The 26773-nt window shown below is 41.4% G+C and overlaps 1 protein-coding gene and 1 pseudogene across 1 annotated transcript in view; both read left to right on the forward strand.

The window, feature by feature from the left end:
- The window catches only part of LOC102429267, an 80145-nt pseudogene extending 55529 nt beyond the window's left edge, over positions 1–24616 (forward strand).
- The window catches only part of DENND5B (DENN domain containing 5B), a 161863-nt gene that overhangs the window by 16254 nt on the left and 118836 nt on the right, over positions 1–26773 (forward strand). The gene's annotated exons all lie outside the window — the stretch shown is intronic.

A 26773-nucleotide genomic window follows, 5' to 3' on the forward strand; every position in this document is an offset into this window, starting at 1 on the left:
TAGATATATTTTTCCTTTGGAGTAAAATATCTAAAGTAACGTTGCTTATTTAGGGAGAGGCTAAAAATTAGAGCTTCTAGGATAAGGGAGCTCAGAGAGACCTGTTTATTCCCCATTGTTGTCTCTGCAGGTATGAGAAGTTAAAATCTGGGTTCAGAGGGTGTCATGCCAGAGCCACAAACCGAATACCGTTTGCAAAGAGAATCAACACTTTAACCTGCTGATCTTATAACAAACAGTTTTTTTAGACACCTTATTAGATGCCTAAAATAGGGTAGGAAGGGAATCAGAGACAGACAATAGGAAATGAACTAATTTGCTACTTGTTAGTAATTTATATGAGTGGTGGTTTTTTGTTTTGTTTTGTTTTTTTATGGTGTTATTATTTATTTATTTTTGGGAAAGGGGAATATTAGTGTCAAAACGAGGGTTTGGAGATTATGTATCTTTTTTTTCTTTTTTGCATACTGCCTTCAAGTTTATCTAGAAAACTAAGCATTGGCTCTGTTTCAGAACTTTTAGTAGGACTTTCTGAAGAATGTCTGTTGTATACACTGTCAGAAGGATTTATAATAGTGACGCTTTAGGATTTTGGTTTACATGGCACTTTCCTGCCACTGAATATTCCACCAGGAGTGAGGATAGATAAAATTCAATAACTGCTTTTAAAAAAAAATTGTGGTTTTTAAATTATGAAACTAATATGGGCTTAGTTGAAAATCTGGACCATGCAGGGTTGCATTAAAGAAAACAACAGTCACCTATTATCCCAAAGCGGAGGAATTTAAAATAAAAACAAGCCCCGCCCTGGTCCATGTGGCTCAGTTGGTAGGACGTCATCGATAGGTTGGGACTGGATCTCCAGTAGGGGCGGGGCGTGCAGGAGGCTGCCGGAGTTGCGCTGTCACATCGATGTTTCTCTCTCTCTCTTTTCCTCTCTCTCTAAAAATCAATTCAAAAATCTTAAAAATAAATAAATAAAAACAAGTTCAGATTTCTGGTCATTAGAAGCCAGAATGACCATTTTAAAAAATTTATTTAGTTAAAAATATATGTTTATTGATTTCAGAGAGGAGAGGAGAGAGAGAGAGAGAGAGAGATAGAAACACCAATGATGAGAGAAAATCATTGATAGTTTGCTTCCTGCACGCCCCATATAGGGGATTGAGCCCATAACCCGGGCATTTGGCCTAACCAGGAATCGAAACATGACTACCTGGCTCATAGATGCATGCTCAGCCCCTGAGCCACGCCGGCTGGGCAGAATGGCCATTTATTTTACTGAGGTGTTGTGGTTAAATGAGCTGAGCAACAACCCAAGAAACCCAGTAAGATTTTTTTTTTTGTCCAAGTCTTTGCCACTGATTTAGTTAGTATATGACATCTGGAAAGACCTCTGTAATTGTTGACAGAAAGAGTGAATGAATAAATAAAATGGAGTTGTCTACCTCACGTGTTTGAGGGATAAAAATTAAGTCTTTAGTACTTGAGACACATTATTTTTTTAAAACACTGTCCTAGTGTTGGCTTCCTCTTCAGGGCGGCTTCCGTCAGGTAACACAGTGGTGGCAGTAGTTGAGGAGTCACATTTGCACATGACACCGTCCTCATCCACTCCCCACTCATGCCAGGAAACAAAAATCTGGGTCGTTGTTATGATTCGGCCACTTTAGGGTCACACTTCCCTGGGGCCCATCCTTGAACCATTAATGTGGCAGGGAAGATGGGATTAAGTGACAGTTCAGAGACCAGTTTGTGATAACAACCACAGGACTGCCTCACAATGGGAAAGGGAAGGACGTGGCTGCTGGGAAGCAATTTGCCTGAAGGTTACACTATGAAGAGGGGCCCTCGAAAGACAGAAAAGAGTCCTCAAAGGTTTTGGACAGCGGATGGCATGCTCACAGCTGTGCATTAGCAATATCCCTCTGGGTGAGGGGTGTGGAATGGGATCAAATTGGGAAGAGACTAGAAGTGGGGAAACCAGTTAGGATATTGTTCTGTAAAACAAACTAGAGGGGAAGGGCCTGAACTAGGACAGTGGCCGTGGAGGTAGAGAAGAGAGGATGGATATAGGAGATAAGATGGACATTAGATGAACTTGACAACTTTATTGTATGTGAGTTGAAAGGGGAGATGAGACACAATGACTGAGATCATGGGCCAGGCAACAGGGATATGGTAGTGTCACTCATACAAGGGAAAAACACAGGAGGGAATTAATGTCAGAGGATGGTGGTTAGGTTAATTTTGAATTTGTGGTAGTGATGGTGCTGGTAAACCCATTTTCTCCACATCTTATCATGATAGTAGTGATAAACTATATCAAAGGATGTGTGTACAAGCAGTAGTGGAGCTACAACTTGAATTCAAGGCTTTAGATGCACAGCTCTATATTTTTTCCATAATGTCACACTTACCTCTATTTGTAGACATAATCCTTCCTCCCTCCCACCTTCCTACCCTTCTCTCCCTCCCTTCCTCCCTCCTTTCTTCCCTCCCTCTCTTCCTTTTTGAAGGGACCCAAGAATGTATGCATGTTAATTTACTAGTATTTTGTGTGTGCATATCAATTTAAATCTGTGTTTTTAAACATAAAGTATAAAAATATCATAATTAAGAAAAATGCCATAATTAAGAAAAATATAAAAACTGCCCTGGACACAAGCTGAGATTTATTTTTGAGTTAGGATAATTTGTTGCACATTAATTAGTAAATAGATTACCTTTTTTTCTGCAGTGCCTCCGTTTGTAGTTAAAATGCACAGTTGTTTTTGTGGCAGGCTCTAGTGGTGTATTTAGAATGCATCAGCCATGAGGCAGTGAACCATATGCTCTTTAACATTTTGGAGTTTGTACTGCAGACAACTGTCTAACCAGTTTGAACGTGTGCTGGTGCTTGCACTGGGTTCCGGGCATTCCCACCTAGAATGTTCAGGTTATCTGGTACCACTTGACACCTGTGTATATCAACTGGCTGATAATGCACAGTAGTGCGGATGTAGTTGCTCTGTAAACATCAGCTACATCCTTGTTAACACAGTTGATTTGATTAAGCCTTAGGCACTTGGATGACATTTCAAGTGTTGCTGGAACTCTCCTTTACATGTTCAAAGACAATACCCTGGGGTTGTGTTCTTTTTGTACTGAAGGCTAATTTTATTCATTATTTTTAAAATAGATAACACATTCATGTGGTATCATTTTCAGAAGATATGAAAGGTAGTTAAAAATGTCTAATCACTTTCCCCAGACTCAGAAGATATAATCCTTTCTTTTAATAGTTGAAAATCATCCACAAGGGCAACTGTACATGTTGCATTAATAAGAGTTTTACTTAAAAAACACACATACTTTATTATCTAAAGGAATACAGAACACATGTTTTGGTTTAATTAACCTTTTTCTTTGGTAAGGTACATTTTTATAAATTATGTGATATCCCCTTGACTTAATGGAGTCTTACTATGCTAAGTGGAAGTTTTGATGGGAGAGTAGGAAATTATCCAGTGTATATGTTTTATTTTGTCTGCTTAGAAAATTTTAAAAAGACAAATTGTTGGGGTCAAGCCCCAGCAGGTCCAGGGGTTCCCAAAGGTGTGGACGGAGTCGGCGAAGAAGGAAGGACACGGAGGCAGCGTTCAGTTGATCAGCATGGTTGGGTTCTCTCTTTATTGTTCTATTACATCTATATTTATACTATTTGATCCCATAAGCATGCCTCTATAATTACATCATGGTATGTTTCGGGAAACCTTCTACAGTTCCTAGTTTCATTTCCATAATCCTGTCTCTATCTAGTTCTGTTGATTTTAATCTTGTCTAGGTTAATCTCTGTGTTCCATTACAATGGCTATTCCAAGGTCGCTGCTCTACTGATAAGCTACAAGGAAGTGACTGAAGGAGATTCTCCTACCTAGTAAAGGTTATGTCCTCCCAGCCTCGCTGCTTGCCTTCCCTGGGACTGCCCTGTGTCAGTGGGTCTCCAGGGGGTATAGGCTTTGGTGCTTTCCCTAGTGGGCAGACCCCTGTTGGGGATGTGGGCCCAACAAGTCCCAAATTTGTTGCCAACAGTCTTAGTCCAAGTTCTTCATAAGTAGTACAAGGTATTTCTGTAACACTAGGGGGATTTTCTGATTTATTCTCTTCCTTAGTCCTGTTAACCCCTAACCTGGGGAAACAACCTTTCTCGGGGAGGTGGTCCTGGTTAAAACACATAGCGCTTAAGAGGGGGAGCAAACATATGTCATATACGCCAGGTCCCTTGAAACATAAGCTGTGCAGATGTTTCTTCCCTGCAGCGACTGTGTCAAGCAGCAAGGGTGGACCAGCTCCCGGCAACAAATACCTTTTGATATGGAAAACTTTACACTTACATAAAGAAGAGAGAATAGTGTATGAACCCTCCTGTGGCCATCAACTAATTATCAACTCAAGGCCAATTCACCTTACTCCATCCTCACCCTTACCTACCACTACAGAATTGTTTTGAAATAAATTCCAGATTTTGTGTCATTTCATTAACTTTGTATTGAATAAACAATATGAAATGTCTTAGGCTTATTAACCACATGCAGTAATTAGATCAAGAAGTAAGGCCCTAACTGGTTTAGCTTAGTGGATAGAGCGTCGGCCTGCAGACTGAAGGGTCCCAGGTTCGATTCCAGTCAAGGGCATGTACCTTGGTTGCAGGCACATCCCCAGTACGGGGTATGCAGGAGGCAGCTGATTGATGTTTCTCTTCATTCGATGTTTCTAACTCTCTATCCCTCTCTCTTCCTCTCAGTAAAAAATCAATAAAATATATTTTTTTAAAAAGAAGTAAGTCATATATGTGCTTTAAAAAAATTCTTCAAAAAAATTTTTATTGGATTTTTTCAGAAAGAGAGGAAGCGGGAGAGAGAGAGAAACATCGATGTGTTGTTCCACCCATCTGTGCATCTATTGGTTGATTCTTTTATGTGCCCTGACCAGAGATCGAACCTGTAATCTTGACGTATCTGGATGACGTTCTAACCAACTGAGCCTCCTGGCCAGGGCCTTATGTGTGCCTTTGACATTTTAAAAGTTATATTAACATAGATTTTGAGAAAGTAAGTTATTAAAAGCATGAATGTTATTCCAACTTGGGAATTTAGAAATCTTAGAAGGCTTTTTCTTTTCTTTAATAAAAACAATCCCATACATTTATTATCATCTGATAATAGCATAAGGGTAATCAAAGCAATATGAATAAATGTTTAAGAACTATGCTTCAAACAAAGGACACCTAAAAAAACAAACTGTATTGCTTCTCAGCAGTTTCTCATTTATTGGTCATTTCTTGTTGGACCTACTGTGCTCCAGAGTAGTATCTCCTTTTAGCATGATCTAACCTAGTTATTTTCTTGACTTTTTTTTTTTTTACAATGCATCACTGCTGCATCATCTAATATGAGGTTCATGTACTCATCAAAACCAATGATATAGCCCTAGCAGGTTTGGCTCAGTGGATAGAGCGTCAGCCTGTGGCCTGAAGGGTCCCGGGTTCGATTCCATTCAAGGGCACATGCCCAGGTTTCGGGCTCAATCCCCAGTAGGGGATATGCAGAAGGCAGCTGATCAATGATTTTCTCTCATCATTGATGTTTCTATCTCTCTCTCCTCTGAAATCAATAAAAAATGTATTAAAACAAAACAAAACAAAAGTCAATGGATTTCCATTCCTTTACAAAAAAACCCAAAGATTAAAAAACACACACAATGATACAGACCTCTATCCTCATAGTTACTTGCTCATAAAACCACACCTCATCCGAGATCTATTCTGCAAGTATCTGAAGGTGAGGTGGATGGGCTGTACTTTTTGGTCCTGGTCACGTACACCAAGACCACACCAAGCTGTGGGCTACCTCAAAAAGCTACTCCTGAAATCAGAAGGCTCTTTCTTTTAATGCCATTGTTATAAACAAGCTTGTCAATAGGGCTGCTTGATTGTATTAGTTTGCTATTCCTTTGGAACAAATTATCTTAAAATACAGCACTCAAAATAAGCATTTATTATCGTGCATACTTCCTAAGAGTCAGGAATCCAGGAGCAGCTTAGCTGAGTAGTTCTGTCTCAGTCTTTCTCTTATAAGGTTGCAGTCATCTCAGAGTCTGGCCCATCCATGGCTGAAGAATCACTTCCAAACTCACTTGTATGTTTGTTAGCAGCCTCTGTTCCTTAGCCCTTGCGCCTCCCCATAAGTCACCTGTATGTCCTAATGACATAGCTGCTGGCTTCCCTCAGAGCAAGTGAACAGGGTATGGTAGAGGGGAGCCATATTTTCAAATAACCTAATCTCAGAAGTGACATGCCATCATTCCTGCTTTATGCTATTGGTCACATAGACCAGCCCTGGTACACTGTGAGAAGGCACTTCACAAGGCTGTGATGATCAGGAGGCAGGGATCACTGAGAGCCATCCTGGGGGCTGGCCACCATGCTGATTTTGGCAATGTTAAAGCTTTTTTTTTTTTTTTTTTTTAATTCTCACCCAAGGATATGTTTTTATTAATTTGAGAGAGAGAGAGAGAGAGAGAGGAAGAGAGAAAGAGAGAGAGAGAGAAACATTGATGTGAGAGAGAAACATTGATCGGTTGCCTCCTATATGGGGATTGAGCTTGCAACCTAGTTATGTTCCCTGACTGGAAATTGAACCTGCAGCCTAGTTATGTGCCCTGACCCTGGGAATCGAGTCCGCAGCCTTTTGGTGCATGGGTCAGTGCTCCAACCAGCTGAGCCACCCGGTGGGGGTGCAGTGTTAAAGCTTTTAAACCTCTGATTTAGGACTTATAATCTTTAGCAATGATTTTAAATAGAATATACCCAAACTCTGGCAGTGTGCAGGGTTTTGATGCAATCTGTGCTTGAATGAATAACACAGATGTGTTTTAGAGAGGCAGTGTCACAGAGGGAGTGCAGGCTCTGAAGCTGGGTTGCTTTGGGCACGTTACTTAAAGGCTCTTTACCTAATAATGTTAGAACTCTAACTCCTCTTGGGATTTGCTAGTCACATGCCTAGAACAGTGCCTGCACATAGTAGTGCTCCAGAGTGTTACATGATTATTATTTTCATTGCTGAAAGAACTCGAGAATACAGGTGAACTCAGCTGCTTTTGGGTCTGGAATATCGGGTAGGAAGTTGGCAGATGAGTGCAGAGGTAGGCAGAGACCAGTGTGCTGTGGGAAGGGTGGGCCTTCATAAGCAGAGTTGATTTGTATTTGTGCTGTTGCTAACCCTTGGCAATTAGTGTTTATTTTAAACTACTTTGTTTAAAAAGAGTGGTTAGGCATTTGTAGCACTTCCTTTGTCCATTTTTGCTTCAGTATTAACACCTGGATTCATGCTTCAGACTCAGCAGTATAGGGCACACAGGTGTTCTTTTTCTTTTAAAAACGTTTTTAAAAAATAAAAGTCCCACTTTGAAAAAGAAGTTAAGGTGTTGTTGCTCTTTGAAAAAGGAAAATGAATAAAAGAAGAATGAACTGAAAAGTGCTTGATAAATTATGTAAGGAAGCTTTTGGCTTTGGTCAGAAATTTAGTTGTTAGCCAGCTGCAAGCGAACCCATCTGGCACACTTTTTCATTATTCTGCTGAAATATTCATGGGCTCCAACAGTCCCTGCCTTGTTTCCATTAGATCCTCACATACTCTCATCGTCCGGTAGCCAATCTGGAGTTGCAGTGGGTTGTCCGTTTTGCTTCCTTGTGTCTGTGGATGTAATCAATAAAGAAAAGACCAGGAAAAGTTTGTGCATACTCGAAATTCTCTTGCAAACTAAGGGATGGGGCAAATCAGTATATAAGATTTGAGAACAAGCAATGGCTGAAGTAATCCATCCCACTATAGTTCATTATGCTTTAAAAGTAACTATAATAGCCCTAACTGGTTTGGCTCAGTGGATAGAGCGCCGGCCTGTGGACTGAAGGGTCCCAGGTTCGATTCCAGTCAAGGGCATGTACCTTGGTTGCGGGCACATCCCCACTGGGGTGTGTGCAGGAGGCAGCTGTTTGATGTTTCTCTCTCATCGATGTTTCTAACTCTCTATCCCTCTCCTTTCCTCTCTGTAAAAAATCAATAAAATATATATTTTTTAAAAAGTAACTATAATACTTTAAACATCTCTGAATTACGAATTCCTCTGATCATTAAGCAGTACCCTTCATTTTCATTAAAGAAATTTTATTTTTGATTTAGAGAGCATAAGATTAGTAAACTTAAAGTTTTTTATTTATAAAATTAACTAAAAAGCACTAGTTTCTTTTTATTTTCTCAGAGATTCCTTGAAATCATTTAATATGTAGATCAAGGGAGATCATAAATGATCCTTTTATATTTTAAAATTAACTTCTTTACTTCAGATCATAGATACTAGGATTATTACTTAGCATTCAGAACCAGGAGTTCTGAACATTGATGGTAAATTTAGGTAGAAGCTCATGAGACCACTTTTTCACTGAATAGTAATTTGAGATTCACCTAGTTATTCCCACTTTATATTTGAGAAGAAACTTTGCACAGTTAGGAATGTCTTCAGTGTTCAAATCTGATTTTCTTTCATTAGCTCCCTGTTCACTTGGGAAGAGAACCCTCTTTTTTTTAAAAGGAGGTTGGCAGTTTGTGTTCATACCAACTGCGGAGATTTTTTTTTATCGTAACTGAATGATAGATTAAGATTTTAAAAACAGAGTGGGGTCAGTCTTTCCATTTTTGCAGTCTTACATTGTCACAGTAGTATTGGAAGAGTAGGGCCGGTTTGTGTCACAGATTTTTATGATACGGATTTTAATGTGTAAGTCTGATCTTCCTTTGGTTCCTCTTCTTTTAGCTTTTGGCTCCTTTGTCTGCTCTGGTTTTACAAGATGAAGAAACATAATGGCTTTATTGGGGTCAGTGCTTCCCAGAAACCTGGCTGACTGTATTTGCCACCTTTTAAACAAAGGATTTGAAGGCCTTGCAGGCTGCTCATCTGTCTTAGGAAGCTTTGTGTGGCTAATGTGCAAAAAGGAGTTTTACTTAGAGGCAGAAGGAAAAGTATTCAGAATTTGTTAAAAAAAAACAACCACACACACACACACACACACACACACACACACACACACACAAAACCCCGCGATGCACACACACAGACACACTTTCTAGGTAAATACTTAAAGTGCTATTTAGTTTTGTGCTGTACTACAAGTCACCTGACTGTTCCCATGTATTAGGAAGAGATGAGTTGGACAGAATTAGAAGTCTTGTCATTGAAGTAATTAAATTAAGGTATTACAGAGCAGCTTTTTTAGAGTAGAAAGGAAGGAGCTGGGAATTGGTCCATTAGTTGCTAGGTCAGAGATTGTGGCAACTCAGAATGGACAGTGAGATATGATCAGTTTCTGGTCCATTGGTCTATTATTTTCATTCATTTTATTTTTCTTAAAAAATTGCTATCATTACCTAGATCAGTGGTCGGCAAACTCATTAGTCAACAGAGCCAAATATCAACAGTACAACGATTGAAATTTCTTTTGAGAGCCAGATTTTTAAAACTTAATCTATATAGGTAGGTACATTGTTATTAACTTAATTAGGGTACTCCTAAGGCTTAGGAAGAGCCACACTCAAGGGGCCAAAGAGCCGCATGAAGCTCGCGAGCCGCAGTTTGCTGACCACGGACTTAGATCATACACCACAAGCCATTTATTAATTTAAAATTAAATTTGTCCTTTGGGGAGTAATTCTGTAATATAAAATGTGTGCACTTTTTACCTGTGGGTACTTAATTTACCATTTTTATTTATCAGGTAGACTTTTGGGTACTAAGGAGGTGGGGCTGGCTCTGTGTATTAACATTATTTCTAAGCACCTCTCTCTGTCCTCTAGACTTGAAGTTACTTGAACAAAACCATTTAGCATAGTAGTAAGAGCAGGGTTCTGGAGTTTCTAAAGTGCCTCAGATTGCTCTGGCCGGTATGGCTCAGTGGATAGAGCATTGGCCTGCGGACTGAAGGGTCCTGGGCTCAATTCTGGCCAAGGGCACATGCCTGAGTTGCGGGCTCGGGACGTGCAGGAGGCAGCCGATCAATGATTCTCTATCTCTCCCTCTCCCTTCCTCTCTGAAATCAATAAAGAAATATATAGGGGGAAAAAAAAGTCCCTCAGATTAAATCTACCACTTTCCAGTTTTGCCTTTTAAACTTTCTAAACCTTAGCTTATCATCTCTGAAGGAGGGATGCATTTAACTTGTGAAGTTGCTGGATTGATAAATGAGAGAATATGTAGTGTCTGGGGTACATAGGAAACAATAAATATAACCTATTGTTCACCTTTCTAACCTCTCAGCCATGCACATAATGGATGTTCATGGTATATAGTTTGAACAGGAAAACTTCCAGAATATGTAGCCATTATCAATATAACTGATAAGTATATTGAAAAGAAAAGAAAAAGCCTATGTGTTTGATATTGGTGACTCAGTTTGACTGCAGTCACTACACTCTTGAGGTCCTATCAGGTCCTATCATAGGCCTGACCAATATGAGACACTCCATTACATGTTTGAATAAATTGTTGACTTTGCATTCCCCTTTGAAATGGCAACTTTTTCTGTTTGTCTCTTTAACTTTTCCTAAACAAATTGGAGTTTTAGGTATCCTTTTTGAAAACTGAAGCTATAAATTCAGGAAGTTAGATGTTGGCTAATCAGATTTCAAAATGATGATTTTTTTTGTTTTTGTTTTGTTCTTGATTTTAAAACAGCATCATGTCAGGTAAGCCTCTTTTCTTAGAGACAAGCTGCGACAGTAATATGGAGCAGAAATTGTTTATTTGCGTATACCTGGAATTGGGATATATTTCCTTGCTGTTTCTCTTTTGCCATATGTGGGTAAGGAAATGCTTTGCTATGCTTTACATTGTTTTGTTTTGTGTGTGTTTTTCCCCCTGAGACCCTTATATTAGTGAGTAACAACTGTATATTTGTTACCCAGATGAGGTCTCTGAATATAGTTCCTCTTTGGTAACTGATCTCTTTATTTTATCCTTTGCACATAGAGTTCTCTTTTCAAGTCCCTAAACATTACTGGGGTCTTGACAAAAGGTTTCAGCTAATCTCCTATTCCACTTTCTTATGGGAATATATTCCCTCTCATTCTAGTAATTTCTTCTAGTCTTTGCTAGATGAGATGGGTTTTCTTTTCTGTTTTTGTGGTGAAGGAAGGGGCTGTTATTAAATTTTAAATAGAGTGGACAGAGAAAGTGGTCTTGGAACAAAGGTTTAAAGGAAGTAGGAAAGTTAGCCAAGTAGATATTCAGGATAAGTGCCTTCCAGGCTAAGAGAACAGGCTGGACAAAAGCCTTCAGTGGGGCCTCCCTGGTTGTCTGATGACTTAAACCCTAAGGGGGAAGGGGCGGGGGGGGGGGGGATAACCCGAGGGGAGGGCAGAAGAGTCACAGGGGCCAGATCATAAAAGGGCCTTGTAGTATTGAAAGGGTTTTGGTTTTGACTCTGAGGGAGACGGGGAGCCATTTCAGGGTTTGAACAGAAGCGAGACCGCTGACTTAGCTCTACAAGGGTCACTTGGCAGCTGTGAGAAGACTACATTGGAAGGGTAAAAGGGGAGAAGCAGGGAGATCCGTTAGGAAGCTTGCAGTAATCTAGGTCAGAGATTATGGCAACTCAGAATAGACAGTGAGATATGATCAGTTTCTGGATATATTTGGAAAATTGAAGCAATAGGATTTTATTACCAAACTAGAGGCCCGGTGCACAAAAATTTGTGCACTCGGGGCAGGGGGAGGGGGTCCCTCAGCCCGGCCTGTGCCCTCTTGCAGTCTGGGACCCCTCGGGAGATAATGACCTGCTGGCTTAGGCCCGCTCTCGGGTGACAGAGGGCAGGCCCAATCCCTAGGTGCAGCCCCTGGTTGGGCTCAGAGCAGGGTCGATAGGGAGTTGCGGCGCCACCCCCTGTCACGCACAGAGCAGGGTCGATCAGGGGGTTGGGGCGCTGCCCCCTGTCATGCACAGAGCAGGGCCCATCAGGGGGGTTGGGGCGCCGCACCCTGTCACACACAGAGCAGGGCCGATCAGGGGGTTGGGGCACCGCACCCTGTCACACACAGAGCTGCAGGGCGATCAGGGGGTTGGGGAGCTCCCTTCATCAGGCACAGAGCAGGGCTGATCAGGGGGTTGGGGCACCTTCCCTTGTCACGAACAGAGCAGGGCGGATAGGGAGGTTGTGGCCCAGCCCCCTGTCAAACACACAGCCGCAGGGTGATCAGGGGGTTTGGGCGCTGCCCCCTGTCACACTGATCCCGGTGCCGGGAGGCCTCGCGGCTCTGCTGATCCCGGTGCTGGGAGGCATATTACTCTTTTACTATATAGGATAGAGGCCTGGTGCACGGGTGGGGGCCGGCTGGTTTGCCCTGAAGGGTGTCCTGGATCAGGGTGGGGGTCCCCACTGGGGTGCCTGGCCAGCCTGGATGAGGGGATGATGGCTGTTTGCATCTGGTCACACCCCCTTCAGGGTGGGGGTCCCCACTGGGGTGCCTGGCCAGTCTGGATGAGGGGCTGAGGGCCGTTTTCAGGCTGGCGGGTGACTGAAGCTCCCAACCGCTCCTTTTTTTCTTTTTTTTTTTAATTCTGGGCCAGCTTTAGCTCTGAGGCTTGGCTCCAGCTATGAGACCTCCGCTGCTGAAAGCAGGTTTCTAGCCTTTGTTTACCTTCTGTATTTGATACAATGTTGCGGTCCGGCTGGCTGAAGCCTGGCTGACTGAAAGGAGGTTTCTGGGGTTTGGTTTAGCTTCTATATTTGTTACAGTGTTTCTCAGAGAGCAGCTGAGAGGCCGGCAAGGCAGGCGGGGAACCTGGCTTCCTCCGTCACTGGAGCAAGCAAGCCTCCCTGTTCACTTCAAGCTGCCTGGCTGCCGCCCGCCATCTTGGCTGGCAGTTAATTTGCATATCTCAGTGATTAGCCAATGGGAAGGGTAGCGGCCGTACGGCTAATTACCATGTTTCTCTTTTATTAGATAGGATGTGGAATGTGAGAGCAAGGTGGGGGGATTGGAATTGAGCACAACTACAAATGGAGTTGCGTGAATTTCAATAGGGAAGACAGGTTGGAGGGAGGGTGGTGTAGAATTCAGTTTTGGACATGCTGAATTTGAGGTGCCTAGTAAATATCATAGTTAAGAAAGTGATTAGATATGTGGAATCTAATGAACCAAATAAACTGGTGATCAAAAATAGACCCAGAGTCATAGAAGCATGAACAGACTGTTGAACTTCAGAGGCAAGATAGGGGAAGGTGGGTGGGAAGAGATCAACCAGTGAACTTGTATGCTTATATGCATAACCTGTGGACACAGACAGTGGGATGGTGAGGGCCTGGGGAGGAGGGGCGAGGATAGGAGTGGGCTGGAAGAGGTTAATGGGGGAAAAAGGAGGACCTATGTAATACTTCAACAATAAAGATTTTTAAAAAAGTGATTAGATAGTATATGACTTTGGAGTTAGGAGAAAAGACAGCAGGAATTAAAAATCAGACATTTTTTAAGTTCTTAAGACTGGATAAGATCACCAAGGGAGAGAATGTAGATGGAGAAGAGGAAAAGGGACAAATATAGCTCACAAATACTCTAAAGACTGGTCAATAAAGACATTTAACACATTTTAGAGGAAACATTATGAGTATTTTGTAAGGAAAAGAATACTAAAGAAGGAGGGCAGCAACACTCAGAGTATCTCTCTTTTCTTCCCCTTTTCCTTCCCTTATATAATTCTTAGAATTTTTCATTTGGTAGTAAACTCAAGATCAGAGTGAACACACAGCTGGCCCTTTTCCTGGTGGATTCACATTTTTGATTTTGTTCCTTCACTCTTTCATTGAAGTTCTTTTTTTTTAATTAACATTTTTTAAAGATTTATAGACTTGAGAGAGAGAAAGAAACATTGATTTTTTCCCACTTATTTATGCATTCATTGGTTGATTCCTTTTTTTTTAAAAATATATTTTATTGATTTTTTACAGAGAGGAAAGGAGAGAGATAGAGAGTTAGAAACATCAATGAGAGAGAAACACCGATCAGCTGCCTCCCGCACATCTCCCACTGGGGATGTGCCCGCAACCCAGGCACATGCCCTTGACCGGAATCGAACCCGGGACCTTTCAGTCCGCAGGCCGACGCTCTATCCACTGAGCCAAACCGGTTTCGGCAATGATTCCTTTTTTTTATATAGTTTTATTGATCTCAGAGAGAGAAAGAGAGAGGGAGAGAGAGAAACATCAATGATGAGAGAAAATCACTGATTGGCTACCTCCTGATGCCCCCTACTGGGGATTGAGCCCACAACTCGGCATGTGCCCTGACCAGAAATCAAACCCTGAGCTCCTGGTTCATGGGTCTATGTTCAACCACTGAGCCATACCTGCCAGGCATTGGTTGAGTCTTGTATGTGCTCTGACAAGGGATGCAACCCTCAACTTTGCATATCAGAACAACACTCTAACCCACTGAGCTATCTGGCCAGGGCTTGAAGTGCTTAATTCCTTGATTAAACTTGAAGTATATATTTGCTAAACAGGTATTAGTAAGTACTATCAGAGTCTTACATTTCCATTTCCCTTTTATTAAGCTGAACATTGAAACAAAATATAGGCAGAAAGATATTCTTACTGCTAATAATATATTAATATTATGAATTTTGAAAATGACTAGTTGTTGAACATACTAAGCTTTAAAATATTTTTCTTGTGTTTTTTTTTCTCTCATTGCCTGATATAATGCCAAAATATTTGTGTTTTAGCAACATTATATGCGTAAGCAGTACATCATAATGAATGATAGGAGGTAGCTTATCTAGCTGATGGAAAACTCTTGCTGGTACTTTCAATTAGATTAATGGAGCTGATTCTGAACTGTAATGTGGCTTAGGAGAGTATGACCTCCTTTCTCCTCTCTTCTTCCATGCTGTGTCCCCAATTCCTAGACTTGTCTTTGAATTTGATATGTTGAGGGAAAGTAACTTATGGAGAGTAGCTTCATTTGTTATCAGTTAATTTCCTCTACTGATGGAAAAGTTTGCCTAAAATAGGTTGGAGACTGATTTTCCCCCCCTTCCTTCAGTAATAAGGATTACCAATGCTGGGATGGTAGAAAGTTTGCTTTTCATTTTTCACCTGTGGTTAAAGCTTTTGTTTTAAGTGACATTTACTATTGAATTAAGGTGCATTTGGTGATTGAATGACTAATATTTGAAAGGACAACCATACTTTTCTCCTCTCCATACAGATAATGCTTCAATAATGCTGAATAAATTGGCAGTCCGAAGAGTCTTAAATCACTCCTTAGGAGGGATGAAATTGTGTTAGTTGCATTTGTTAATAAAAAAAAAAATCAATATCAGACTGTATTTATGAGGTTTCCATTTTGAAGAACTAGAGTTTCAAATACTAAAATAAACTTCCAATTGCTAAATGGATGCATAGTCAATTCCTAGTTATTATATTGATTTGTGTTTGGATTTTACTGCTATCATTAAGCCAATTCTTTAGAGGCAGTGAGTTGATTTAGAGTACTCTACAAAATGTATTTTTCTCCATCAGTATGAGTAGTTATCTTGTTTTATTGATGGAGTAATGGGTTCAAAGAAGTTTTATTAATTTTAATTTAAAAAATATTCTTTATTGTTGAGAGTATTACAGATGTCTACCTTTTCCTCCCCCCCCCCATTATCCTCCTCCACCCGATTCCTGCCCTGCCCCAGGTGTTCACTGCCCTATTGTCTGTGTCCATAGGTAGTGCATATCTATAATAATAAAAACATAATATGCTAATTAGACCAGACGTCCTTCCGGACAACCTTCTGGATGAAGCCGGGGCTTCGAGGGAAGCCCAATCTCAGGTGCCTGCGGGGGGGCAGAGGGAAGCCCAGATCCTGGGTGCCGGAGGGGAAGCCGGTGCCGGCAGCCGGGGGAAGGAAGGCCTACTCTTGCACAAATTTCGTGCATTGGGCTTCTAGTATGCATATAAGTTCTTTGATTAATTTCTTCCCTTCCCTCTCCCCTTCCCTCAGATTTGTCAGTCTATTCCATGTTTCCATACCTCTGGTTTTATTTCATTCATCAGTTTATTTTGTTCATTAGCGTCTTTGTTTATTTTTTGGTTTTTAGATTTAATTGATAGATATGTATTTATTGCCATTTTATTGCTCATACTTTTGTTGTTCTTCCTCCTCCTCTTTTTCTTTTTCCTCCTGTTAAAGAGTATGCTTCAACATTTCATCTACTAGTAATACTGGTTTGGTGGTGATGAACTCCTTTAGCTTATTCTTGTCTGTGAAGTTCTTTATCTAACCTTCAATTCTAAATGATAGCTTTGCTGGGTAGAGTAATCTTGATTATAGGTCCTTGCTATTCATCACTTTGAATATTTATTGCCATTCCCTGCAGAGTTTCTGTTGAGAAATCAGCTGACAATCCTCTGGGTGCTCCCTTGTAGGTAACTAACTGCTTTTCTCTTGCTGCTTTTAAGATTCTCTCTTTGTCTTTAACCTTTGGAATTTTAATTATGATGTGTCTTGGTGTGGGCCTCTTTGAGTTCCTCTTGTTTGGGACACTCTGCACTTCCTGGACTTGTAAGTCTATTTCTGTCACCAGGTAGGGGAAATTTTCTGTCATTATTTCTTCAAATAGGTTTTCAATATCTTGCTCTCTCTTTTCTCCTTCTGGCACCCACATAATGTGAATGTTGGTACACTTGAAGTTGTCCCAGAGGCTCCTTACAATATCTTCATATTTTGAATTCTTTTTTCTTTTTGCTCTTCTGGTTGGGTGTTTTTTGCTTCCTTATATTCCAAATAGTTGATTTGATTCTCAGAATCCTCTACTCTACTGTTGAATTCCTGTAAAGTATTCTTTATTTCATTTAGTGTATGCTTAATTTCTGACTGGTCCTTTTTCATGTCTTTGAAATTCTCACTAAAATCCTTGAAATTCTCACTAAGTCCCTTGAAGCTCTCATTAAGATCCTTGAACATCCTTATAACCATTGTTTTGAACTCTGTATCTAAGAGTTTGTTTGCTTCCATTTCATTTAGTTCTTTTTTAGGAGATTTCTCTATTCTTTCATTGGTGACATATTTCTTTGTCTCTGCATTTTGGCTGCTTCCCTGTGTTGTTTCTATGTTTTAGGTAGAGCTGCTATGTCTCCTGGAATTCATAGAGTGTAGTAGGTGTCCTGTAGGGTCCAGTGGCTCAGCCTCCCCAGTCACCTGAGCTGGGCATTCTAGGTGCTCCCCTGTGTGGGTTATGTACACAGTCTTGTTGTAGTTGAGCCTTGATTGCTGTTGGCGTCACTGGGAGGAATTGACTTAGAGGCCAATTGGCTGTGAAGACCAGCGGTGACTACAGTGGAAGAACTGCTGTGGAGGAGATACCACTATAGTGTCTTGCATCAGTGGGGCTTTGGTGCTCACTGAGTCTTCCCTTTGAGTATGTCACTTGTGGATATGTAGAGTTGTAATCTGGTGTGGTCTGAAGCTGTACCCCAGGTGCACTGCTTCTGGGGACTCTGTCACTGCCTGGGGCCACCTGGCAGGAGCTAAAGAGTGATCTGCAGATGGCTGCTATTTGTTTTGAGCATGGAAATGTCAAGCTAGGCCAAGCTGTGAAGCAAGACAGGCTGCTGCTAGTGCCGGATATTGGGCCTGATATTGATAAGTATGGGGCATGCTTACTCCAGCTGCTGCTTGTTTGAGAGATTATAGGAAAGTCTGAAGCCTGAGCCAGGACAGGCCATTCATATGGAGAAGCTGCTGCAAACAGCTTGGGTAGGGCTGCAAATTGGGTGGGGTGGGGTCTCAGGGAATCACTAAGGTGGAGCAAACAGTTTGAACCAGGCTGATGGAAACTCAAATATGGCTGCCAGTCAGCTCTGCCAAGGAGGAGGTCTCAGCATAGGAACAATGATCCCTGAAAGCACCCCTATCTGGGAGAAAGCTGCCCCCAAGTTCTTTTTCTGATGCCAGACAATCTAGATCCTGTCCCCCCAAGCTCCTGCCTCAATGCTGGAGCTCAGAGGGATTGAGTCCATGTAAGTTTGTGCACCGGCCCTTAAAGAGGAACTGCCTTGGTCTCCAGCAGCCTCTGTGTCACTCAGCCACAATCCCCACTGGTTTTTACACCCCAAAGTTATGGGGATGTCTCTTCCCAGTTCTGGAACCCTGGGTTGAGGGTCTGGTGTAGGGCTGGGACCCCTTACTCCTCACAGGAGGCCTCCATAGCTTAGATATCCCTCCTGATTAAAAAAACGCCACACACGGGGGTTGGACCAACCCATTCCACGCCTCTGCCCCTCCTACCAGTCTCAGTATGCTTTCTTTTTTACTCCTCTAGTTGTAGGACTTCCATTCAGCCCAATTTCAGGTGGTTCTGAATGATGGTTGTTCTGTATTTTAGTTATAATTTTGATGTGGTTGTGGAAGGTGGCGAGTACCCTCATTTACCTATGCTGCCATCTTGGGTCTCTGGGTTCAGACAAGTTTTAATGAGAGCCCCAACTTTATTTGTAAGTCAGAGTAAACCTTGTAAATAAAAGTTGTGACATCTGGTACAAACTAAAAGACTAGAAAAGTAAGTTATTTGGATCTCACATCTAAATTTTAGGAGTTCAGGGAAAACTCTTTGGACCCTAGAGGTCTATAAGTCTTCATGTATCAGAAACCTGGGGTTCAGTTTTTGTAGTTTGCTGTTTTTCGGTTTCACGGCAGTAATCTTAGGTGGGAACACTGAGAGCTCATGTTACTGTGAAGTGTCACCAGTGCAGTCGCCTTCAGCTCTAAGCCCAAGAGAAAGAAAAGAGGCAGGGGAGCTCTGACCCATATCGGTACATGACATATAAGAAAATTTAGAAAAGTCCTCTATGAGGAATTACTGAAAAGAACAGTAAAATGTTGTGCTCTGTGACATACTTCCCCATTACTTTAAAATGGGCTCTGTGTTCAGTTATTTGGATCTCACATCTAAATTTTAGGAGTTCAGGGAAAACTCTTTGGACCCTAGAGGTCTATAAGTCTTCATGTATCAGAAACCTGGGGTTCAGTTTTTGTAGTTTGCTGTTTTTCGGTTTCACGGCAGTAATCTTAGGTGGGAACACTGAGAGCTCATGTTACTGTGAAGTGTCACCAGTGCAGTCGCCTTCAGCTCTAAGCCCAAGAGAAAGAAAAGAGGCAGGGGAGCTCTGACCCATATCGGTACATGACATATAAGAAAATTTAGAAAAGTCCTCTATGAGGAATTACTGAAAAGAACAGTAAAATGTTGTGCTCTGTGACATACTTCCCCATTACTTTAAAATGGGCTCTGTGTTCAGTATGGTGAGAGCTAGATTATCGTGACAGTGAGCTCCTAAGTCTAGTCTATGTGGTTGGTTTTGTTTGGGGGTTGGTAGACGTAAGAGCAGCTTCCCCCTGCACTGCTTTTGATGTGGCAGAAGTGGTGAGCGTCTCTCTGGTTTTAACAAATTACAGATTGTTCCCACCCTTTCAGCTCTTTTTCTCATTTCTCCTTTTCCCTAAATACCTGAAATGTCGTAGGTGGTAGGTTTTTTCGCTTTCATTATTTTTTTTTCATTACTAAACTTCCTTATTCTGCCTAAGCCTTGCATTTGTACTTCTACTTTTGTTTTTTAAAAAATAATATAATTGTATTTTAAAAATGATTGTAAATATATCATGTGATTTTGTGGAAAATTCAAGCAGTACAGGAAAACATAAAAGAAGTAAAAATGAACAGCAACCCAGCTGTTGAGATATAACTACTGATGCATTTTAATGGACATCATCTCTCTATTATCTATAATAATAAAAGTGTAATATGCAAATCGACCGAACAGCTGAACAGTGGACCGACTGGATGACCACACTATGACACCCACTGGCGCCAGCCCAGCCAAGGCGGGTGTGATATGATTGGTGGGGGGCCCCACCATCGCCCCATGATCACCCTGTAGAGGGAGGCCCAGGCCACCGGCTGGCGGGGTGATCAATTGGAGGGGCTCCACAATTGCCCCAAAGAGGGAGGCCAAGGCCACACACCAGCAGGCTGCAGCGGGTGGGCGGGCCTCCCTCTGCAGGGGCAATCCATCGCAGAGCCCTGGCCCGAGGCTCTGGGGCAGGTGGGTGGGGCCTCCCTGTGTGGGGCTTCCAGGCTTCTGAGGGCACAATCCAGGATGAGGGACCGCCCCCCCCAACCCCCCCACCCCCGCCTCTGAGTGCATGAATTTCATATACATAAAGATACAACATATAATAGGTAACTTATTTATTTAATATGTAATAAGTAAAGATACAACATATAATAGGTAACTTATTTATTTAATATGTAATAAGTAACTTGAAAATATATTATTTAAATATTTTAATTTAAATCGCTTAATAATTATAATATGATTTCAACATATACAAATACTGTCTTAAACTTTTAAACCTCAATATATTTTGGAGATAATTTCATTTTAGATCTGTGTTATCTTTTTAATAGAACATCATTTATTTTGTGGTGCACCCTTAGTTCACATATTGTCTTTCTTTAGGATCTTAGGTTATTTGGAACCTTTTTATTATAAACAGTATTGCACAGAACTTTCTAGTAGGAAAATCCTTGCACACATTTGAAATTTATTTCTTTAGGTCACATTTCTAAGGGGGAACTACTGAGTCAAGCAGCATGCCTATTTTATTTATTTTATTTTACTTTACTTTATTTTATTTTATTATTATTTTTAATCCTCACCCGAGGATGTGTTTTACTGATTTTAGAGAGGGGAAGTGAAGGAGGGAGGGAAAGAGAGAGGAGGGAGGGAGAGAGACACACACATCAGTATATGAAAGAAAATTGATAGATTGCCACTCATACACACCCTCCACCAGGGATCGAACCAGCAACCTTTTGGTGCACGAGACAATGCTTCAACCAGTTGAGCCACCTAGCCAGGACTATTTTATTTTTTACTGCATTTTGCCAAACTGCCTTCCGTAAAAGCTGTACCTGTACTCTTCTACCAGTATTCTTGAAGGACTATTACTGGTTTTGACATTTTTTAAAAACCCTCCGCTGTGTACTTTGTTAAGAAAACACACCCCACCGCAAGATTCAGAATCTCTATTCTATAAACAGTAGGTTTCTTAATAGTGTTCTGCAACGTTTCTGTAATTCCCAGGTGTCATTAATTTCTCTTCTGAAAATAAGAGTGGAAGCCTCTTACATGAATTTTAATAATCTTAGGTTTCATTTATAGTTTCCCTTTAAAAACTCATAATTTCTTTTTTAAAAATAAGAAAAAAAGGCAGTGCCCTTTTCGTGTAACAAGAGTTGGTTATCATTGCTGATGGGAGCAGCGGTACATTTTAATTCATTTCTGAATTTTCTTACTGAAGCCACAATTAGAAAATGGGCTTGGCTTTCAGTATAGTGTTTATTGATCCTGTGTTAAAAGGCCCAGGTTTTCAGCTGCACCCAACACTATATTCTCTGCATATGCAGTCTATCGTACTGACCTTTGAAAAAAATACATAGCCATTAATTAATTAAATGGGCCCTCTTGAAGGTCCTCTTGCTGAAAAGGTCTGTCCTTTTACCCAAAGAAGGAAGGGTTTGATTTATTTACAGGTCTGCTCAGCATGTAATATAGTATTTGGGAAAATGTCAGGCTCTCATGAATTAAAAAAATTGTCATATGGGAAATTCACCTGTTAATTGAATTAGCTTCCAGAAAGACGTGAGAGCCTAAGAGGGTCTTGTGATGGGAATTAGGTTTGTTGAGAGGCGGTGTGTCGTGTAAGGGAAAAACCTGTTCTCAGATATTCTGGGTTTTACTGCTACTGGGAGAGCTGCTTGACCTCTTTAGGCCTCAGTTTTCTCAGCTGTGCTTTGCACACCTTAATGAACATGCCATGGCCTGGGGATCCTGTTAAAATGCAGAGTCTGGTTCAGTAGGTCTGGGCTGGGCCTGAGATTCTGCGTTTCTCACAGGCTTCTGGGTAATGCCGATGCTGCTGGCCCTGGTGTCGCAATTAGAATAGCAAGAAAGTAGATGATACCTGTGTTTCCTTCTAGCTCTGAAAGTCTGATTCTAACTTAAGCTATCCTCGACATTAAGTTCAATATCTTAACTTAAATTTTTTTAAAAAATATCATTAAGTGTAAGAAGACAAGCAACTTTACAACTTTTAAGTTTGCTAGTGAGAAATTGTTTTCTGGTCATGTCTAAGATTTGTTTAGAAATATTCCAGCACTCACTGTCTTCCTTAAAAAGTTAGGAGAGGAATAGTTAAAACAAAAAATAACAAATATTGATAATTATTGCAGAGTGATGGGTACATAGGAGTTCATTATACGTTTCCCTTATTTCCTATCCTTATATTTGAAAATATATTTTAAAAAAAGAAATATAAAACACAAACAGAAATAAATGTGAAACTGCCAGGGTCACAGACTGAGGTATTTACATACATTTTCTCTCTCTCTCTCTCTCTCTCTCTCTCTCTCTCTCTCTCTCTCTCCTTCAGACAGTGGTTTCTCAATGCTAACTTGTCTAATAGGGAGCCAGGTGGCAGTGACCTGAGAGAAACGCTTTGAAGGAAAAAAGCATAATGGCTGATGGAGCACGTTTGCTGGAAAGAGAGAAACTCAGAGCCGCCCTGCTCCATGTGTGAGACTGAGGCGGGTTGTTTCCGTTAAACATTGCACATGTGTCTATGCCAACTAAGTGTGAATGTGTTGGTGAGATATTTTTGGAAATTCACTTTGCAAACTGTAAACTCACAATAGATTTTGGTTGCTGAATGTATCAATCAAATATTACATTTGAGATGAAAATACTTAACCTAGGGTATAGGAAGTACATACCCTAGGATGAACTTTTTTTAATAGGATGAAAATACTTAAAATAGGGTATAGGAAATGCATATACAACAAATGTTCCCACTACTCCAGGGGTCTTTTAGATGTGGGGTTATAGTGCTGTTTTAAAATCCAGAGTGATGATTTTACACTCTATGAAATAAAAATTTGATTCCAACTAAATATGTATTTTTTCAGGGAGGAATTGAAAACAAAGTGGAGAAAGAATGTAGCTCAAAGAGCTTTGTTTTAGTAAGGATTTGGGGAAATGATCAGAAAATGGTTATAGAATGACATCCTATTTAGGAAGTAGCATTTTGATATGGGATAAACAAATATGCTCTAATATAAAGCTAACCTATCTAGATTAATTATGCAGTTCATGTGTATAGTTCATAATTTGAGAATAATACATTAAAAGCACAGATTAATGCCAGGTTATTTAGAAAAATAGAAAATAAAGAGAAAACAGTTTAGAAGCATAATCCTCAGCCACAACCATTGTCAATATTTCACTCTGTTTGGTGGGCACCAGTCCTGTGGGTGACGACCAGACTTCCGGAGAACCCAGGGCAGGACCGTGACTGAGGCTGGAGATTCAGCTGAGGCTGGAGCCAGGCATCAGGATGCAGTACTCTCTAGTATAGTGGTTCTCAACCTTCCTAATGCCGCGACCCTTTAATACAGTTCCTCATGTTGTGGTGACCCCCAACCATAAAATTATTTTCGTTGCTACTTCATAACTGTAATTTTGCTACTGTTATGAATCATAATGTAAATATCTGATATGCAGGATGTATTTTCAGGGGTCTCGACCTACAGGTTGAGAATCGCTGCTACAGGCAGGTCCTGGCCCCACTGCCCCACAGGTGGGGGTGGCAGGTGGGGGGCGTGGCGCGGTGTCTGGAGGGGGTGGGAACAGTTGGGGTGTCCTGGGCTCGCACGTGCAGCCGCTCAGTCGGGGATTCACAGCGCTGGGGCAATCAAGCACCAGCTTTAGGAAATCCAGCAGCATCGTCCCGGCCCCTCCACAATGTCCAAAGGTCGTCTGATATTCAGGGCCAGGAGTCCGCCGCAGGGGATGGAAAGTCACGCGAGGAATAACCAAGTGCTGGGAATTGGAAGCGGCTCTGCAAGTGCCCATGCTGCGCATGAATAGCCCAAAGAGTGAAGCAGGAGAACCAGAACCGCCTGTGTGTTCCCACCTCCTTCCAGGCCCATCAGCTCGCCCTGCAGTAGGGCTTACAGCTCAGTCACCTGGATAGACACCCAGAGATCCACCTCACCCTTGATGGTGCTGATGAAGTAGGTGCTGACCTCCATCTCATCACGGGTGGTGGGGGCCACCTGGCCCAGGAGGAGAATGTGACGGGCTGTGCCAGCCCCTCGTCGTGATTGCTGACTTAGGGAAGTTTCAAAGAACCTTGGGGGTCAGCGGCACAAGGGAATCCCCAGGGAGGTCATCGCCATGGCTTATGTCCCAGTGAGCCGCGCTGGGACTCAGAAGTTTGGGGCATGGTTGAACTTAGAAGGGCGGCAACAAGGCAGGTCCCCTGGTGAGGGATAGTAGGAATTTTATCCACAAACGGGAGTGAAGTGAACACAGCTATCAAAATGACCCCAGGTATGGTGGACACAGGCCTGTTCATCAACGTGGTGCTGAGAGTCTGTTTCGGGATGCAGGTCGCTCAGTGAACATGAGAGAGAAGCCTTTCTTTCTTTCTTTTTTTTTTTTTTTAAGAATTTTTGTGAGTTTATTTGAGCCAAACTGTCTACATATGCCAGGAAGCAGAACCTCAACGAATTGAGATAATGCTCCAGAGAATGGTGGGTTACATCTGTATTTATACATTGCAGTCAAAGGAGGGACGTAGGTGGGTTACATGAAATTCATTGGTGATAGATTAAGGAGGTGGGAGAAAGCAAAGTGGGGAAACCCCTGAGATTGGATAAAAAGTAAAATGATGGACACGTACTTTGGTGGGTGCAGGGACAATTGATAATGAAGGAATTTGTGGTATCTGTCCTGGCACCCAGCACATTTGGTTGTGCCCCAGGGGCTCCAGAAAAAGGGGAGTTACAAGTTACCCAGACACTTCAAGGGTATGTTATCATACATAGATGCAAAAAGACAGATAGGCTCAGTTAAGGTAAAGGTTGACCTTGTCAGTGAAGATACTGGCCTAGGATGTAACTGCCCACCATAACTGTTTTTAGTTAAAGTTTAATTTCAGACCATCCTTTGTGGTTACTTTAGGTCTCTGAGTTTGCAAGACTGCCATGCAGGCCTCCCCTGAGCTTGTCAGGTTAGCATGTGGCCCCTTTTGTCCACACATCCCCCTTTTGGTCATAAATCAGTCCAAAGGATGCATTGATGACCAACCTTTTGGTTGGATAATGGAGTCCCACGGTGCTAGGAAGGCTCATTCCTAGGATGTCTCAGTGGCAGCATGTCTTGCTGAACAGGTGGACCACTGGGGATGGGGCAAGACCATAACCTTAGATGGCATTTAAGATCGAATGATTATTATTCAAAAAGCGCAGGTAAATGGGAGGCAGTCAGATTCTATATGTCCTTGTTAAAAAGTATTCTGGATCATTTCTAATTTTTGAGCCACCATGATCCGAGTCTTTTTGCTGTTTGTCAAGTTTTGTTTTTCTGCATCTAGTATATCATTTACATATAAGGAACAAAAGTATTTATACTAAACCAATAACACCGATTAGGAACAGAAAATGTCTAATACTGGACAAGGAAGTCTAAGGGGAACAAGCATCCCAGTCAACTGAAAAACCCTTTCCATGTATTATCATAATTTTTTATTAAGCTAATTATGTTTTCCTCCTTCATCCACTGTCATTTGTACCTTATGATATGTTTGGCCAGATGAATTAAGACTCTCTACTATTTCATTATCTAGAAGCTCTAATTTTCTTCTGGCCAGTTAGTTTCCATAGAAATGACTTCATGGGGAGGATTGAGTTCACTTTCCCAATACATTGGTTTTTCAGTATCAATATTATCATAGGTTTTATGAACCTCAGGCAAAGTTATTCTGCCTACAATTTCAGCATTACACCATATTCCAGTATTATTTAATGTAAACTTGGTGTTATTACAGTAAAAATCTCTGAGAGAAGCCTTTCTGTTGACCCAGCCAGGAATGCAGTGTGTTCACCTGAGTGACATGCCTCTCCGGGAGCCTTGCCTTAACATATCTGTGCCAGGGGGGAGGGCAGGACCGGGGTGGGGAGTTAAATCCAGTCTTCTTGTATTGTTATTAAATGGCTTTTAAAAAAAGAGAAATATAAACATATTTTTACTATTGAAATATTCCGTTTTTAAGTGAAGTACAACTTGATTTCATGTTTTATGTAAAACATTTACCAAGAAAACAAAAAGAAGTGGCCTGTATTATAAATTTTACCTTGAGCCTGCTGGTTAAGCTTCTGAATATTGAGTTTGCTGAATAATGTAAATCAGAAGTTTTCTTTAAACTGGTAAAAGGAAGGGCCCAGCAGCGGTGCTTCCCTGATGTCTTAGTGGAAGCGTTGGAGTTTACTTTCCTGCCACACTCCTTGGGTTTTAGTTTTGTTGTGATCATGCACAGTACTTTGTTACACATTTTTAAAAAATACAGTTTTATTGATTTCAGAGAGGAAGGGAGAGAGAGATAGAAACATCAGTGATGAGAGAGAATCATTGACCGGTGGCCCCCTGCACGCCCCCCACTGGGGATGAGCCCTCATCCTGGGCATGTGCTCTAACTGGAAATCGAAGTGTGATCTCCTGGTTCATAGGTTGACACTCAAGCACTGAGCCACACCAGCCGGGCGCCTTGTTACACATTTTAAGATGTGGTTTA

The sequence above is a fragment of the Myotis lucifugus genome, unplaced genomic scaffold (genome assembly GCF_000147115.1).
Source record: "Myotis lucifugus unplaced genomic scaffold, Myoluc2.0 scaffold_30, whole genome shotgun sequence".
Lineage (NCBI taxonomy): Eukaryota > Metazoa > Chordata > Mammalia > Chiroptera > Vespertilionidae > Myotis > Myotis lucifugus.